This window comes from Anopheles arabiensis, chromosome 3, assembly GCF_016920715.1.
Source record: "Anopheles arabiensis isolate DONGOLA chromosome 3, AaraD3, whole genome shotgun sequence".
Lineage (NCBI taxonomy): Eukaryota > Metazoa > Arthropoda > Insecta > Diptera > Culicidae > Anopheles > Anopheles arabiensis.
This window is the reverse complement of record NC_053518.1, coordinates 15,640,577-15,658,400: the sequence shown is the minus strand read 5'-3', so window position 1 is coordinate 15,658,400 and position 17,824 is coordinate 15,640,577. Positions and strand designations below refer to the sequence as shown.

Below are 17,824 nucleotides of genomic sequence, written 5' to 3'. Positions count from 1 at the left end.
TCGGTCGTCTGTTGTCTGGTCCTACCAGACCCCGGAGTATTGTTTTCAGTACTCTATCCCCCTTTTCCCGTTTGCCTGCTCTTCTGCTCAAATTATTGTCGAAGGACAAGTGTGCTACTCAGCAGACGATGGCGAGTGATGAAACCAATGCCGACAATGAATTAAATTATCTTCACTTAATATCTTACATTGCGACCGCACAGTACATGCCTACTGTAGCGTGCTCACACACGCATACACTTGTTAAGAGTAATTTTGGGAATCCTTCCTAAACCTTTCCTTACAATCTAACTCCTCGTCCGCTTTTGTATTAGCAACTTTACATACACAGACACAAAAAAGACTTCAAAGAGTCCTTTCGGAGTTTGTTTCTTTAAATCTTCCAAAACTTCTTCCTAATATGGTGGCGTTGGGGAGAATATTTGGCATGCTTAGAATACGAACAAAGCTCCGCATGGAAACCTCGCAGAAAATGGGAACCACACACACACACACAAACACACTTACGGTCTTTTGGAAGCGAAAAGAGGACCATTTCGTCAGTGTGCAAACACGAGACGGCGGCATTGGCCTTGAACCAGGTTATTGCACTCCCCCCCCCCATTTCTGCCCATGTTATGCGTGCAGCGTAACAAAACACTTCCTGCCGAGAGGCAAATGTGCTTCTCCTGCTTCAAAGTACTCCCCTCCCCCTCGCCACCTTGTTGCTGTAATCTTTGATGTACGTTTGTTCCCTGTTTTTTGATTGAAAATTTTGATTAAATTACAGCCCCAAAGTTGCGTCATATTCATCGTTTTTTTTGGTTTCGCTGCTTTCATCCTTTTTTTATCAATTGCTTTTTCATTCGATAAAAACCTAACTAATTTAAAATTTTAGGAAACATATAAAGAAAGTTTTGTTAAAAATATTATTTACATTTAATGTTTAAAATAACAACTTAAACTGTAAACGAAACAAACAAATGGTCAGATTCTCGTCATTGAATGATTTCCAATAAGAAATGGCTGCACCATGCTTGGGGCAACAGTGCAGTACAGAAGTAATTTTGCACCTTTATTCCTTTTCTTTTCTTTGCAAAAGGAGTCATTCACCTTTTTCCCCGTATGATGAGTCCAACAGTCATACTCTGTTCCCATTTCCCATACAGGTGCAAAGGTGCAAGAGGAAAAGTGCAGCGAGTGCATATCAGGAGGGAAAGGATGAATAACGCGCCAGCCACAGTGGGATAGTTCCCCATTTCAATGGAAGCCACACGCACACACACACACACACGGGGGGGGGGGGGGAGGGTTGGTGTTGATTGCACCGGGCCTCCTTTGTGTATTGCATCCGACGAGTGCAACGGCCTGCTTGTTTTGGTCAGGTTTATGAATGGAATGCAGGAATGGATTATTTTTTACAATGCGGTTGGCTATTTGCTGGAAGTTTGGTAGACATTTAATCAAGTATAGGGTTATTATTTTATCAGCAGAAGGATTTTTAATCATTCAAACAGGCACCAAAATGTTCTTCAATATGTTGTGGAACGCTGTTATTAAACTAAATGAAAAAATATGCATAATTCTAACACAAAATGGTACGCCGAATGAAAGGTTAAAATTATGTTGAATGTTTCAACTCATATTTCTTTCAATTTCCATAACAACAACACGTGCTTAACATCAGGCCATTGAACTTTCCTTATGAAGTCACGTTTTGTTGGCAAAAGACATTCTCCGATTCTCCAATTTGCTCTTCTTACCTTTTGCCATTACTTGCCCAATTCCGATGACCCTTGCCAAAGTGTCGGAAACAAACCTTCCCCTTGAGAACTGCACTCCGTCGCACACACACACACACACACACACACACACACACACACACACACACACACACACACACACACACACACACACACAAAATGCATCGAAATTATCTTCCAATTCGCTTCATGCATGCGTTCTTTTGCGTGCGCGCGTTCGCTTGTGGAACGCATCCCGACGCGTTGGCTCTGTGACGCGCCCCACACACGAGTGCATTTTGCGCGCGCAGTTTTTCGCATTCATTTTAGGGTTAACGTTCTGTTGGGATACGCTCTCGGCCGCCCTCGTGGCCACAGGCAGACGCTGCAGCACTTCCTCATTGGCGGACAAAGAGTGCAATGCAATGCTTCTTCCCGCCCCGGTTGGTGCTGGTGACGCACCAAACCGAAACGTCTTGCACTGCGCGGTGTGTTGTTTCTGCCTGTTGTTTTGCACCGACTTTTCCTTGCAGCTCTTGTTTTTTTTTGGTTGCATCTTGCACGGAAAAGTTCAACGATCTCTCCCTGCAACTCCGATAGGATGAAGGGGGGGGGGGGGGCGGGGATGGCAGACCGTGGGCCATGTGTCAAGGGTGTGTGTGTGTGGGTTCTGCGTTTGGTTCTGTGTTTTGTTTTCGTTCTTGCTCCCTTTGCTTTTGTCGCTGGTCAGGCCAACATAAGCGGGGCAGGCCTTTTACCCGGACCGGGCGGCGCAGTACATTGAACTTTCATGTAAAGTCAATACACTTTGTGATCCATGTGATCAGTGGAGCTGCAATTATGGCAGGATACAAAAGATGGGCGCAGAGATTGAAAGGACGATTAAATTTGATTCTGATAAAAAGTGGAAAAATTGAAAAGAAAATGAACTAACCCGCATTTTTATCTCAATTGTCTTTTAAAGGTTCACTGCCTTGCTTAGCACAGTATCAGTTTCTATTTGTTTTCGGATCCAATGTCAGGATATCTGAAGATTAGGGACTTTTGAGTATGAAGATATCTGAAGATGTCGCACAGATGCTAATTGAGGTGAGCTAAGGCAAGTGTTAGCATCCTCTTTTCGATTTTGGAGAACAAATTTTTCGGAATTTGGATAGTGGTAACAAAAAAAAAAACTGTGAGTTCAAAAACATTTGGAGAGTTGTCGAGAATTCTTAGGAAACCTTGTATTTCTGCCCAGGAGTCTATTGTTTCAACCTACGAAAAAGATGAATTTTGTAGATCTCATATCTATTCGCAATCTTCTCGATTTGCAATGTCTTATAGTGATGGAACTGATAGCGCCTATTCAAACTTTGGAATTAAACTTTCTGATGTACTTTTAAACTTAGTGTAATTTTTCGACCTTGATATCGTGTTGAGAACTCTAGGTATCTTTGTATTCGGATTCAACTTCTGCCGTGTGCCTGGATTTGTGTTGAGAATCAGGTTTGAGTACATCTTGAATGTATCAATAACATACTATATTGTTTTTTTAGTCAAGATGGTGTGGTTGCCTTCTTCTGACGGCATTCTACTTAATTACTACTTCGCATTTACAGTCTATGGGGCCCTTTCCGTTTGAAGCTCGTAGGCTTAAATTTCAGCCTGTCAGCTGTTTGCATTGTATAGCAGTTTTCGAGCAGCTATCGAAGTGAGTATAATATACAGGTGGGCTTATCCTAAGGTGTATGAATTTAGAAGGCTGATTTTTATCGCTTCTGCTTCTGAATGAAGATTTTAAGAGTGTTTTGAGTATTCGTCAAGTCTCCAGAAAGCTCGTTGGAGCAAAAGTTTTTACTCGTTCTGTCAAAAAGTGATGTTCAAAATTGGTTATAAAAAATGCTATGAGACCACCTGGACTACATACACTTTGATTCCAGATTCGATCACCTGATTTCTTTAAGGCACCTTGGGATAAATGTAAACAAACCCGTGTTTTTGAACAGGTTCTCGAATCTAATTCTAGCTTTGTGGCTAGAATAATCTAGACTGAAAATTGCAGGTTAGTTTTTTGTGTGGTTTTGTATGGATTGTTTACATGATTTCAGCCTCCAACTGTCAAACTCCATACAAAAAACTAACTAGAATCGTGAAGGCCCCCTATATTGGATTTTTTTACAATATCAAACTAGCCTGTTGAGGACTAGAAGGCCGGAGTGATGTAGGATAAAACCTCTGGAATTCTGGGCCATAACAAATCCATAAAAAATGGCATACGCTTCTTAATGTTTGGCTAAGAAACAAATTGAGATAATTCCTTGGTAATTAGGCAAAGTGACAAAAATTCTGTCCACAGCGCTTCAATCTTTGGTTGCAACTCCTGCAACTCTTTGCTTTGGGTAGGACTGTCTGGGTAAACTCGGCTGAAGAAACTGTTGGCACACTTGCTTGGCGCGTTGTGAGATAATGCCGTATTATATTGCAAAAGTCCAAGACCATGTCGCAGAAGTTCCTGAAAACGTATCAACTTTGTCAGATAAAATAAGGACCACAATTTAGTCTCCAAATACAAAGAATTGGAAAATTTGTAACCAATTCCTAGAGTTTCTCAAGTTAAAGTTCTTCCTGACAATGCGGATTTAAATTCAATCATTCAATCAATAAAATTGAATATATTGAATCGAATATATCTTTCAATAACAAAAAATCCTCCTCTCACCTCATCCTTTTTTGTAGCTACCTGTAACCACTCTAACAACTATTCCAACGAGTATTTGTGACCGATTCTTTGTTACGAAAGCAACTGTGACAAAAGCAGAGCTGTTGATTGCAAAGTAGATCATATTACATTAATTGAATTGTGCTTTTCCCAATCATAAATATTAAATTAAGCAATTACTGTATTGCAAAAACAGTTCTGATCGTACTATCATCTCATCGTTTAACATTCAAATAATGATCCACGGCTTTTACCGTCTCCAATTGTGTCCTTGTGTGTACGCGCTTCCCGATTAGGCGATAAAGAAACAAAGATTAACGGCGAAAGTCATTTCCTATTTTCCTCCCTGATGTGTAACCATGTCACGCCACGCCACTCTGACTTGACGTTCATAATAATGATTGTTTTCCTTTTGCCCTTTCTCTCGTTTTAGGTAAGTGTATCTTCTTGGATGGCGAAATATGCCGAACTCGCGGTGTATGTGTCAACCCGTTCCACCATCTCTTGCCCCGGCCTCCATCATCCTCCATCTAGGGGCCACAGACTAATGGGAATCCATCACGCACCCACCCACGATCGATGGTGATAATGTATGTTGCGTGTGCAAATGTGGGGAAGTAGCGGGTGGACAGCAACGAAGGACCATCTCATCATCCATCTTCCCGTGGTGGCTTCTCGGTCGTCGCTACACCGCAAGCACCATTAAAATAGGTCATTCTATCAATGCCCACTTTGACGCGGGCTTCGGGTTGCTGCCGCCGCGTTCGTCCTTCGTGGAACCGAACTGATCGGGAAAGGTCAAATGCGCTCCTTAACGTCGTGTAGCCTTTCCTTCTTCGTGCCTGCGCCTAGGGCTGTGTGTAACTGCCGAGGGGGGATGGTTACTCGTTTCCGCTGACGAGCGTCAGCGCACTGATAAAAATATCCAACGCGAAAAAAAAAACAAAACAAGTGAAAAAAATCAATAATCGGCGGCAGCAGCAACATTGAAAAGGACGCATAATGACTGTAAGAGTGTATTTGTGTGTGTGTTTGCATCACAACTCGGGGAATGAAAAACTGGAGCCTTTTGCCGGCCTTTTTCTTCCTCCGGGCCAACCTTTGGCATGACAATAATTTCGCGTGCCATTTGATATTTTGTTGTTACATCATGCACCATGTTGGGGCGAGAGGGCGAGAAGGACTGTACAAATAATTGTATGTTACAACATTCCTTCTTGAATGTTTTTTTCCTGGAATTTTTTTAGTCCTAACTTCTTTACAGGGTTTTCCAGAAGTTCTCATAGCTGTGGGACACTTTATTGACTCTTTCTTACATTAAACGAACTTAATGTAATGGGAATTGGACTCTATAGTACTGTTGTTGGACAAATCCAATAGAAATTGCCAATCAGAATCTTTCCCATAAGAAAGAGTCAAGCAAGTGTCTCAAAACTATAAAGACCCCTGGAAAACCCTGTATTACAGTCCCATTGAGCGGTTAGAATGATGGATCGATCGTTTCATTTATTGGAAGATTCTTTTAATTACCAACACTTCCCCCGGGAAAAGAAAGGCTCTTTTTCCGTTGCATGACCGGCGAAGGAGGACCTCAGCTTAGATCACTTCAAACCAGATAGCCATTTATTCTTCGTTATTATGGACGGCTGTTTTACGTTCGAAGTAATTGACAGATAATAGAAAGCAGATCTCTATCATCTCTAGGTACGGACCATTCCCGTCACGTTTTTACCTCCATTTCGAATGCAAACTCCACACCATTCCGGTAGCTTTCCGGTAGCGACTTGACCTTTGGACGACACTGGACTTTCGTCTCGTGTAATGGGCGTAACGTGACAATTGCGCCCTCATGAAAGCTCCAGTGCTGATGATCGTTTCCATTGAGCGTTAGCTTGTTTGTGAGGGGACAAGAAAAACACCTTCTCGCACGCGGACAGGAAATGGACCCGCTGGCACGTGGCGCCAGTTACTCAGTACCTTTGGTTGGTGACAGTTTGCTGCTGCTGCTGCTGCTGTGTGTGCTTTGCTAGGTGCACATGGAGAAAACGGTGCTGAAAAGCAAAAAAACATGTGCAAAAACATGTGGTGTTTGTGGGATAGAATACAAAGTTTGTGACAATGGAAGTTTATACTTTGTAGGAGACTCTATTCTCAGCAAAAAAAAAAAAATGCATCGTTTATTGCCTGAGTAGTTTATATAAAGCAGGTCCTCCTCATCTTGACCTTAAGCTCGTATTTTATTGTTCTATTGTTTGTTAGGAGAAAACTTCTTGCTTTTCAACAAAACAGTCTAAAAATAGTTCGCCCCGTGCGGCAATTATGCGACGCAGAATCACGCAAACCTAATTTTCCGTTTTCCCGTATCCCGTGCCATTTCCTGGTTCTTCAAGCTGCCCTTTATCCAAACCGCTGTCCTTGGCGGTACGGTGCTGCGCGTCCTGTTACGGTGGTGTATGTGTGTTTGGCCTTGGACGAGAAAACTCGATTCGCAACTCGCAAAGCGAATGATAAATTTAGACCATCGCGTCCTGGTTTTACTTTGTGTGTGTGTGTGTGGTGCGTTAAACAACAGCAACAAAGTGGGTGGCAATTATCTTCACGGCAAATGCGAGCCGGTTTTGAGATAGAGATAAATGAATTGTTAGATTTTTCATATACCCACACAAAGACTTCCGTCAGCAAAACTAGGCCAACGGCCGATACACCATTTTCCTGTGCAAATGAGAGATAAACAGTAAGGAATCGAAATGAAGTCTATTTTGCAAACGCCAAAGCCTGCCGGGGACCGTTGCGCAAAACCACCTTCCCCAAGCGCAAAGTGTCGGCAAATTAGCGTCCCAGTGGGAGAGTGGGAGGACGTTGTTGTCTATTACGTTTTCTATTTATTTGCCGACCTTTTGTTGCTTGCTGTCGGGCTTACCGCTCGGTCGTTTCTATCTGGGAAAATATTGACAAGCGGTCCGGTCCCCGGGCCAGGGGTTGTGTAATGTATTTTCTTTGCCATCCGCGAGTGCAAATTGGTGTCGCGACCGGAAATGGGGCGCGAGATGTATGCGTTCTGTTCTCTAAACTCGTATGCAAACAAAAACAACTTCCACCTTCTCGATTGGGACTCCCCATTCGGTTGTAATTACAAGTGCGAGGCGCTTCTCTTCATCATCCCCTGCATCCAGCGGGGTAGAGTTTGTGCTGTGGGAAATGGAGGGAAAAGTTTGCTTTTTTGATGCATGTGAAACAATTATTCTTTGCGGTGTAAATTTAAATATTAATGCTTTCGCCGAAGATGAATATTGTTTTGCGTTACAGCGTCGGCTTTTTTTCTTTTTTCTCACCCCAAGCCATAAAACCTGTCAATCATAGAAGGTTCGATGCTACATGTCATGCAAAAAAAAGAAAAAAGAAAATCCCGCCAAAAGAGGATCGAAATTGGGACTAATGAAGATCGATCGGTTTTGTGTAGGGCGGTTTTTTCTTGTTGTTTTATTTTAAAACGCCACACAGCTTTTCAACTCTCGCGCTCAAACACGAATGCTTAAATTATCGCCCCAGTATGTGTGTGTTCGTCTATTTCGTCTTATGATTGACGATCTATATATACTGGCAGCACACGCCAATATCTGCACCGGTCCGATGCACCCCGACCTCCAGGTGGTAATGGCGCGCGCGCGCGCGCGGAGCTGCTAATCTTGGCCGCGCGTGTGTGTCCCGTGGCTCCGCAAGCCCTATATGAGACCCGCGCCTGTGGTGTGTTTGTGTGTGACCACAACGGTAAGAAGCCTCATCCCGTTGCACGAACCGCACGAGCTCCTGCTCCCACGAAGAAGGAAGGATTGGTGATTTATTTTAAGGGCGGGTCGCGCAGTTAAGTCCTGCCAGGGAGCGAAAGGTTAAACCCCGTGTCGTTGTGTGTTCTATTTTTTCACCCTTTCCGGTCGTATCGATTGACAGTGAGCATGGACGCGGGATGGTGGCGGGGGTGTGAAAATGACGCTCTCAATGTCAATTGCACCTTTGCAAAAAGCGCGGCACGATGGCGCAGTTAGGTTTTAATTCGTGTCTGCACTACCGACCAAAGGGCTGCTAATTGCTTTCGCTGATGAATCATTGATACTGAGATGATGGATGCTTCGGTGTTGATTAGGTGTTAGAGAGCTTGAGAGGAAGAGAATAGTCCCGATCATGTGCTGGGAAGGAATATTTTAGAATGTTGCAAAAATGGAATGTGGGTTTTAGGAGTAGAATCTGAGGCGGATTTTCGTATTAGCTGACTGAGCCGTATCGGTTAGCCTCGGCCTCAAGGAGGCTCAGCTAAACCTCCTTTTAAAAGCTAGTGATTTTTTTTTATTAGCGCAATATGAACGGAAATCTAAATCTATCTCAAAGTAGTACATTCTTCCAAGCAAGTGTGTGGAATGTGTTGATAACGATTATACCAATCAAAAGTTGTTACGAACTTTGAAGATAATGTTTGAATCTCTTTACAAATTCAATACATACTTGTGCATTCTTCCATATTAGCAATAAAACCTCTCATGACTATATGAAGGATGTAGATTTTGCTTCTTCTGATACGTTTAACGTTTTTTAAACGAGTAAAGTTGGGTTTTTTTTTGTTAGGCTTTCCAAGTATGCCTAGTACACCTATAACTAGAATTGTCATGTTGTTACAGTGTCCTTTTGGTGATTTCCTTTTGGCATGTTAAATGAATAATTTACGATAAAATCCGTTTCTGGATTTTCGAATGGCAATCCTCTGCCAAATCACAAACAAGTCATAAAAGTATTACTGTTTGATTGATACTAATTGATAGTGTCCTTTAATCATGTTCTCATAGTTGTTGGTCGCTTCCTTGACTCTTTCTTATTAGAAGTGAACTTCATATGGTGGAAATTGAACTCTAAGGACTCTAAGGACTCTCTTCGAATGTCAATCCTCTGCCAAATCACAAACAAGTCATAAAAGTATTACTGTTTGACTAATTGATAGTGTCCTTTAATCATGTTCTCATGGTTGTTGGTCGCTTCCTTGACTCTTTCTTATTAGAAGTGAACTTCATATGGTGGAAATTGGACTCTAAGGGACTCTTTTTGGACAAGCTCCTTTGAAATTCCTATCGGATTTGTCCAATCAGAAAGGTATAAAGTCCAATTCCTATTACATTAAGCTCATTTTACGTCATTTTAATGTCAATAATGTGTCCCACAGCTTCTGGAGAGAACTTCTGGAAAACCCTATAAAAATAATAGTAATATTAATAATCATATGGCATCTTTTAAAGAGGAACAGCCAACGTAACATCCTTTTTATCTCCTTCCCTTCGTGTTGCAACACATTAGAGCACGGCCTAACCGCAATCGATCACTTAACGGTGCCGGAACGTGGAAGACTAACGAGGCAAACCACATGACGGAGCTGATTCTCTAATGTTTCCGTTTATTCCACGCGCGTGTGTGCGTGTATGTATGCATATCCGGTTTGTGTGTAATAATCACGTTTATTCTCCTGACGTTTGGCTTTTTTGTTCACCTTTTTTGTGCGATCGCCAAACGAGAACCACGCAACACACTCTGGATAGATGCTCGTGTCCGCGACCTTTTCCATTGCACCGGCAAGGGCATGGACATGGGTTTTGTGGTGTAGCAAGACAAGTAGAAAGGGGCAAAATGGGGCGAAGCAGGTGCGAAGTAAGGGTAGCACGTTGCTTTTGCACGCCGTTGCGATTATTACGTCTCTCGCCTTGGCCGAGCTGGGCTAGGGGGTGGTTGGTGGTTGTGTCATGTGTCGGCAGTTTTGCAGCGTCAAAGTCAAGTGTGTATCGACTGCGGGCGAACCGGGATTCGAGTGAGTTATTGCTTTCACAACGCGACCAGGTAGCTTAGATTAGATGACATGCGCCCGTCAGGCGTTCTAAGAGATAGAGTGGATTGGGTTGGACAATAGATGAAGGCTTAACGATATTTAACTTGTTAGTGATATTGAACATCATACCTTCCATGTGCTGTTTATGTTATTAAACATATGGCAGTCCACTTTGCAACTTACTCATATGCAAGTTTGAAGTGTTCAAAAGTAGCTTAGTTATAAAATACTGCGACGGAGAACAAATAAATACAAACAGTTTGCAGGTTCAAAGTCCTTCATAACGGGTCGCTTGTCTGTTTTGTTTTATAGTAAGAGACAACGTGCCCCCAGTCAGTGTCTTGTTGCAAATGTTTTGACTGACATGTCTGCGGGTCGGTTTTCAGGGTTGTAACCCGATCGCTACTAGTGGTTATGAACCACGTTTGCCTTATTTTCCTACTTTATATCCAATCCTAAATGAAACTAGCTGGCATGCGCCAGCTAAACAATGTTTAGTTTAGTTGTAAAATCATTTACCATGCACAACACAACCCACTGCAATGAGAAAATGTACATTCGGTTGCAGAAAATGTGGTTTGTTTACACTATTATTTTGTTACCCTCAGATTCTGAGAGAAAACGTTTCCTCCTCTGTTTGTGGTTAATTTTAAACCAATTTCGTACCCATTTCAAGGCCGGTCCGGTTGTTGGGCCCCCGGGGTTTGTGTCTCACAAGCGAAAATATTGCATGCTTTTAGAATACAGACGAGAAAAAACACATACAATTTGAACATTTCTTACCGCCAACAGCACCGCCAGGAAAAGTAGCGCAACAATCTGTACGGCTGGTACGACGGAGGGTTTATTTGTTTACTAACATAAAAAGCATGTGCCATCTCTCCCCTTCCCCGAGGAGCGAAGATCATGTGATCGAGGAGGTAGTGTTTTTATTGCTGCCTGCGCTGACTTGCGGTACAAATGTGGGGTAGGTTTATGATCGAATGGGTTTCCCTAGCGGAAACATGCAAGATTGTAGTTTTGCGTGCTTGGTTGTGTGACAAACTGCACGTCCGTTTGTATAAAGATAAGTAAAGGAGAAGTAGATAGACAGTTTGTCACATGAAGTAACATTTTTATTGGGTTAGGTTCTGTATTATATCATTTGATGAAATGGAATTCCATTCAGACCTTTACTGTGCCTCCAAAAATAGACAAATGCTCGCTTTGAATTGCATCATTTCTGATGTCTGATGTCGCAGCTAGAACAGACTGACCGACACATCCTCAAATCAATCAGCGGTTGACGTTCTGAATACATCACAGCGCAGTACTGCGGTTGGCAAATGGCTAGAATCGTGGTGACAAGCGCAACAACCTGTCAACCGTGCATTAGAGGATGCATTAGTAATGTTGCTCTGGAAAGTTGAAGTGATCTTCAGAAAGCATGTAGTTTCATGCTTCAATTAACATTTTTTAAAACTTTTGGAGTGGAATAACCCACTTTGATGTTGTTCTTAAGTACGGTTTTGCTCATCTAAATTCCAAACGACTCACAAATTCACCCTGTAAATAAATCCTGTATATCACGCAAAAGCAGCAACGCATTCTGTCTTGTAAGATCTTTTGGCAAAGCTTCAACAGTTGCTCAGAAGTGCAAACAAAACAAAACCAAAACCATCTGACTTACAACAACCCGAGGTCCAGAGCGCCAAAGAATGCTGACTTCGAAGCACCATCGTACAAAACACACAACACGAATCACCGTTGAGTAGTATTCGTCGCGTCATTAGCGGCATTCGGTTTGTGTTGTTTGGGTGTTTTGGCTTGGGTGCGACTTTTGCCATCATGATGATTGACGAGTGGGGGAAATTAAAGCTGCTGAGATCGAGAAGACGAACCAAAGGCGTCGCTATGCACACCACCAATATGGCAATCGTTTCGGGAATTGTCGTTGGAGATAGACGCCAGATCTGCTCCCCCCTCTTTCTGACATGTGATCTTCACTTTACTACTTCGTGTAAGGGCGGAAGTTTCTCGAACTCCTCTATGTCGTACGTTCGATCGTTCGAACGGCATCAACCGTTGGGCAGATGTTTTGTTTGATAAAGCAAACGCGTACTGTGGCGTACTTTAAGATGCGCTGGGACAACTTCCAGTTCTTTTTTTTAATGTTTCAATGCACATCCACTATCTGCAATGCTATGCAATGGAAAAATTCTTTCGTTGGAGTTCGTTGGTTCAGAGAAAAAAGTATCTTCTTGTCGCTGTTTGCTGATAAGATTGGTACAGTGGTGCTATAGCCACTTCGTACATTCCAGTACTATCTGTTGACTGGGTGGGTATGTGATTGTGGTACGTTGCACGGACGAATAACGTGGAAGTGATCGGAGCGGAAAGGTACATCCGGATTCTTTACTGTATTGAACGGAGGTGGAGCGTGACCGGGTAATTTATATTGCATGTTAGCTGATTGTGGTTGTATAGCTTTTGCAAAGCGATAGTAACCAAAACAACAATTCTGAAAGATCTTCAAGGTGTTTAGAGGGATTACTTTTATTTGAGTGTCAGAATTGGCTACCTCAGGAATATATTAGTATCATTCTTGTATCGAGACATCTTGAGAACAGAATGTAAAGATATATACATTTTTGCTTCTAATTCAGGTTCTAAGATACACAGTCTCATGTTCTCGAAATTTCTATTCTTAGGATATTCTTATCTAAATAAAATATCAAGATCTTCATTCTGTCAGATCCAAGTAACAAAGTTAGGCATACGACCTACTTCAGATTCACCGTCTTGCCACTGGGCAATCAACACGCACGTCCGCACGCTTTGCAAGCGCCAGCGCGACTAACCGTATTCGATCGAACCTTAGTTCCGTTCTATTGCACACGACGTACTCTACGGTAGACGAGCCAACCGTCAGTTACGCACGCAAACATTGAACTCACTACTACTGAACAGCTGCCACGCTCGCATACACAGAACCACAGTCCCTTTCCGCGTTCTACTACACACTCGCGATCACAACCGGATCTATCGTCGTACTACGCCCAGAACTGTCTGTAGTTGTTTGGGTTTCCGATCCGCCGTAGTGCGCACGGATGGCGCTGCGAATAATGTTCGCTTAATTTTAACCCGGAAAGTAACGTGCAACACGGGTGAGTGTGTATGTGTGAGAGGTTTCTACTGCCACAGCGCTCGCATAGTAGTTGGTGCGCGAACTGTGTGAACTGTGAGTGCATGTGTGTGTGTGTGGTCATAGTCACAATCATCAAGCATGAAATCTCCCACGCGCGCCACTCGAACGACCACGAACAGGTTCTAACACACAAGCACACCAACGAGGGAGGGGGAAGGGGGGGTTCGTCAGTCGCGCTTTAGCCGCAAGATCAGCGTTTGATAGTAGGCAGGGCACACAGCGCGCAGTGTCTAAGCACACGTCCCGGGCTTACCCGCGTAGTACTTGTTCACAGCTGAGATCGTACGGCAGGAAATTGTATCGCTGATAAGCATCTTGTTACCAGTGGCACCAAACAGTGATTGTGCCTTGGCGAATCTAACGGATCTTGTGATCGCTCTGTTCCGTATAGAACGATCCTCTCATACACGTTGGGAGGACTGGTTTTTCGTGAATTCATACGACATTTTAGTAGGCTTCTGACGTTGACGTCTAAAGTCAGCCTGACAGTGAGCGAATGGGGAATTCCCAAAACCTCTTGCCGTCGAAATTCTAAACTTGTGTGGTGATATTTTTCTTGTTGGCAAGTTACTTGCCTCCTGACACATCATAGTACTACCCCTGTTTTTGAATGGTGTTGATTAAAATGAAGAATAAACGATTCAATGTGTTTGTATGGGGATTAAACTGAAGTGAAGTGATTATTGTTGTGTGTTGCTAGCGTGTGATCGACCGTTGCAAACTGAGTGGTTTTGTCGACCTTCTTCCTACCCATCATTTCCATAATTTCTCATCGTGCGTCATCGTGCGAGATATAGGCAGAATAACAAGTGAACCATACTGAGAAGAATAACTCACCCGTGGGAGATAAACATTTGCCAACAAAAGTGAAGGACCAGAAAAAGAAACAGTCCCAATAGAGTGTGGGGAACAAGGGGAAAAAGCATACGGAGGTTCCTCTTCCTTTACATGATTGACAGTAAGGGGCACTGTCCCGACGACATCTTGACCATCGTCAGCATCCGATCGTACTACTGTTTGCACCCGGCAGCAGTGGTGCAGAGCGTTGTTGTGGTTGTCCTGCTTTCCGCGCGCCACCGCGAACAGGACGCAACCATTCGTCGCCGAACCGTCAGTGCACAGGAAGCGTTCTTCAAGGAGAGCGTTACATGAGCGTCCATACGCAGTGTTTGGTGAACTGATACTGTGATCTGAATGATACTGTGAACCTAAGCATAGAGATTCTGAGTGTACAGTTGAAAGTGTGCCGAAAGCAGTTATTGTACCCTAATTCTGTGTACAATCGTCAAAAAACAAGTCGTGAAGGAGTTCAAGGATATTCATATACAAGGCGGAGGGGGTCGATCATTGCCCGTACGAACGCCTGCCCTTTAGTGTAAGTGTTCAGTGTGATCTCACTGTAATCAGAATTACATTACATTTATCTTGTATCATACAACCTGCGCAATGCGAACATTTACCCAGTTACTCACCTAAAGCCCTCTTTCAATAACGAAGACGACGGCACAAACAGACGAACAGTGATGATTCACGTTGCCCTCGGGTTGTTTCAATATTTTTGTGGTGTGTTATCTACCTTCATTCACCTTGCGGGGGTGGCGTTTGTCATATTGCGGTTGATTTAAGCCTCCGTCCTGGTTATCTTACCCCTGGGTCCTCGCTCTCACGTATGCGAGGGGGTCTTTTAGTTTGCAAGCTTTGCTCTGCCGTCACCAGGGCCAGAATGGTCGCATCTATACTAGACATGCAGGTGATTGTTGATTGGCAAGTGGTTGTTTTTTATCGCACCTTTTGGTGTGAATTCTATCGAGCTGTTGATAGTGTGCTTCTTCTGAGTTGCACTTGATAAGGGTTGCTAAAAAGGACGTTTTTTTTGTGTGTTTGCGAACATTTGCGTCTTTGTTCGTGATGCGCTAGAAAACAAAACAAAACGAGTTAATCATCAGGTTTGATTTATAGCTGAACAGAGAATTATTCCAGCATTGCTGCGAATGCGAACGTAGAACGTCATTAAAAACACACAAAAACATCCTTCATAAATCGATCATGCGAACAAGATCGCGTAGAACGATCGCGAAAACAAACAGAATGGGGGCCGGTTGGAGTGTTTTTCTTTTTTTTTTTTTGCTACAGTTTTGGGGGCGAATGTTTTGCGGTTTGTTTTTGTTTTGTTCGTGGCTTTGTGCGATCTATTTTCGCACGTTCGCATCACGGGGCGCTCCGCGGATGTTCTGATTGACCACCACGACGCACAAGCGCGCAAAGGCAAAGTACGCGCGAACGGTCCGGCGAGAAGATCGTCCGGGCGTATCACGTTGCAGTGTGGTACGCGCGAGCAAAACACACGCGAGAAAATGCGGGGCCCGTGAAGGTGGCGCAAAGACCCCCGGAGCATGGCGGCGTGGTGGTGGTGATCGACACCCATCGAGTGGCGGTGCCGGTGGCGACTTCAGTAGATCGTATCTCACGCTAAAGGTGACCTAGTAGTATATTAACCGGGCCGACCGTAGGCCACCCTCCGTGTGTGTGTGTCTGTGAAGGAACATTTGTGTGGAGGTAGTATAGAACAAGCGAAAAAACAAATGTGAAAACAGATCCGCTTGTAACGAATTTGCAAATCGACTAGCGCGCGTGAAGGAGGATCGAGTTCTCTCGCGCGGGGTTCTTTCATGTGTGTGTCTGTGTCTGTTTTCGTCTGTGCGCAAATGCTGTGTGTGTAGTACATTGACACTCTGCGCCCAGGGCCCCGGGAGTAGTAGAGTAACCGCTGTTGGCGTTCCTTGGGCGCGGAAGGCGATCCTTTCTCCCTCGGGAAACGATCGATGTAACACAGCTGAGGTCTATATATATGTTTCGCCAACCATCGCACGAACCATTCATTGGCGGCCGGTCGGAATTTTGCTTCACGTTCACGCGCGCGCGGGGGTGCCACTGTGCAAGATGCGCAATAGTAATAATTGATGGGGTAATGGGGCAAGAATTGCTCTTACGTGCTGGGTTCATTTTGCTGCTGCTGCTGCTGGTTGCTGATGGATTATAAGCGACAGTTACGATCGCTTGTATTTAATCAACGATTCAACAACGGCAACACACCGACAAGAATCTGATCCATTATGTCTTTTACGATTTTGCTGCTATCGTTTGAATAGGATTTGACGTTTTCGAAGGAAAGATGGAGTAATTTGTTCAAATCGGTTTAGGTTTTCAAAATTGAAAACATGATGACGAACCTTGTACATAAGGTCCTACATTTGGGTTTGGGTTAGAATTAACAAACATTATAACCTATTCCGAATTTATGGCTATGCACCGAAATCTTGATATTATCTATAGCATAGTAATTTCTACGTTTTTAGTCAGCTGATCTAAAGGATTATCCGGATCTGAAATATTCTTCAGATCTTCTGAAAACTTTCGGCATAAGAAAACCGAAAGACTGAAAAAACACAAGTTATTCTACATTGGAGATTCCTGTGTTTATGCTCCTCCCTGAATTGTCTTCATGCCACAATCACAATCCAATTAATTGTCAGTTCTACATTACATTCCATGCAGCTAAAACTGACTGCAAGTTAATTTTGGAGTATTAAGACCTAATAAAGGGGACGATTCAGTTTTTGTTCTATTGGTCCTAATTTTGGATAATGTTCCTCAAAGTTCAAGCGGAACCCTCTAATGTTGTGAATTGGAGACATTGATTTTGAATTAATAGAAGTTTGGCTCTTTCATGTTAAAGTAAACTTACGCGATATATTTACTATTCAACTAATACATGAACATCTGTTCAAATATTATATTTGAGATGTTAGCATTCAAAGATCTTAAAGTGCCATGTGAAAGGATTTGCTAAGGATTACAGCAATACATTCGCCACAAAATGAACTATCATCACTAGAACTAACATGCCGTGTAATAATAGCATAAAATCATGCACTTCATTTCACCCCGCATGAGTGGGGGGGGGGGGGGTAATCGCTAGCATTTCACAATCACCCTTTAATAGAGACAATTTACACTCTACCCCGATGCATCTAGCGCCCACCATTTGTGCGCACGAAATGTTACAGGGATCCTCCATCCGACCATCGTGTGAGAAGCATCAACCTCTACTCCATCTCATACACGGACCACTAAAAGCTCTCCATCAAACAGTGTGGTGTGGCGCTGGTGAATCAACGGTGAATCCGCGCGTAATCGCTTTCACCGCTTTGCTTTATAGCGTCCATCTCTCCGTTTTGTTGCGCAACGATTTGCTGTTTTTGCTTTCTTCCCACTTACATGACATTGTTGTGGTGTAGTGTGCAATGCGAAAGAAACAGACCAAACTAGAATGATGATGATGATGATGATGGTGG

The 17,824-nt window shown here is 43.4% G+C and overlaps 1 protein-coding gene across 4 annotated transcripts in view; it reads left to right on the top strand.

The window, feature by feature from the left end:
* The window catches only part of LOC120902720 (protein tyrosine phosphatase type IVA 1), a 42,936-nt gene that overhangs the window by 9,752 nt on the left and 15,360 nt on the right, over positions 1-17,824 (top strand). Inside the window, exon 1 of one of the 4 annotated variants that reach the window (XM_040311701.1) lies at positions 13,695-14,844. The exons of the other annotated variants lie outside the window; for them this stretch is intronic. The gene's annotated coding sequence lies outside the window, so the exon portion shown is untranslated. Of the gene's footprint in view, positions 1-13,694; positions 14,845-17,824 lie in introns of those variants that run through there. 4 annotated transcript variants of the gene reach the window in all.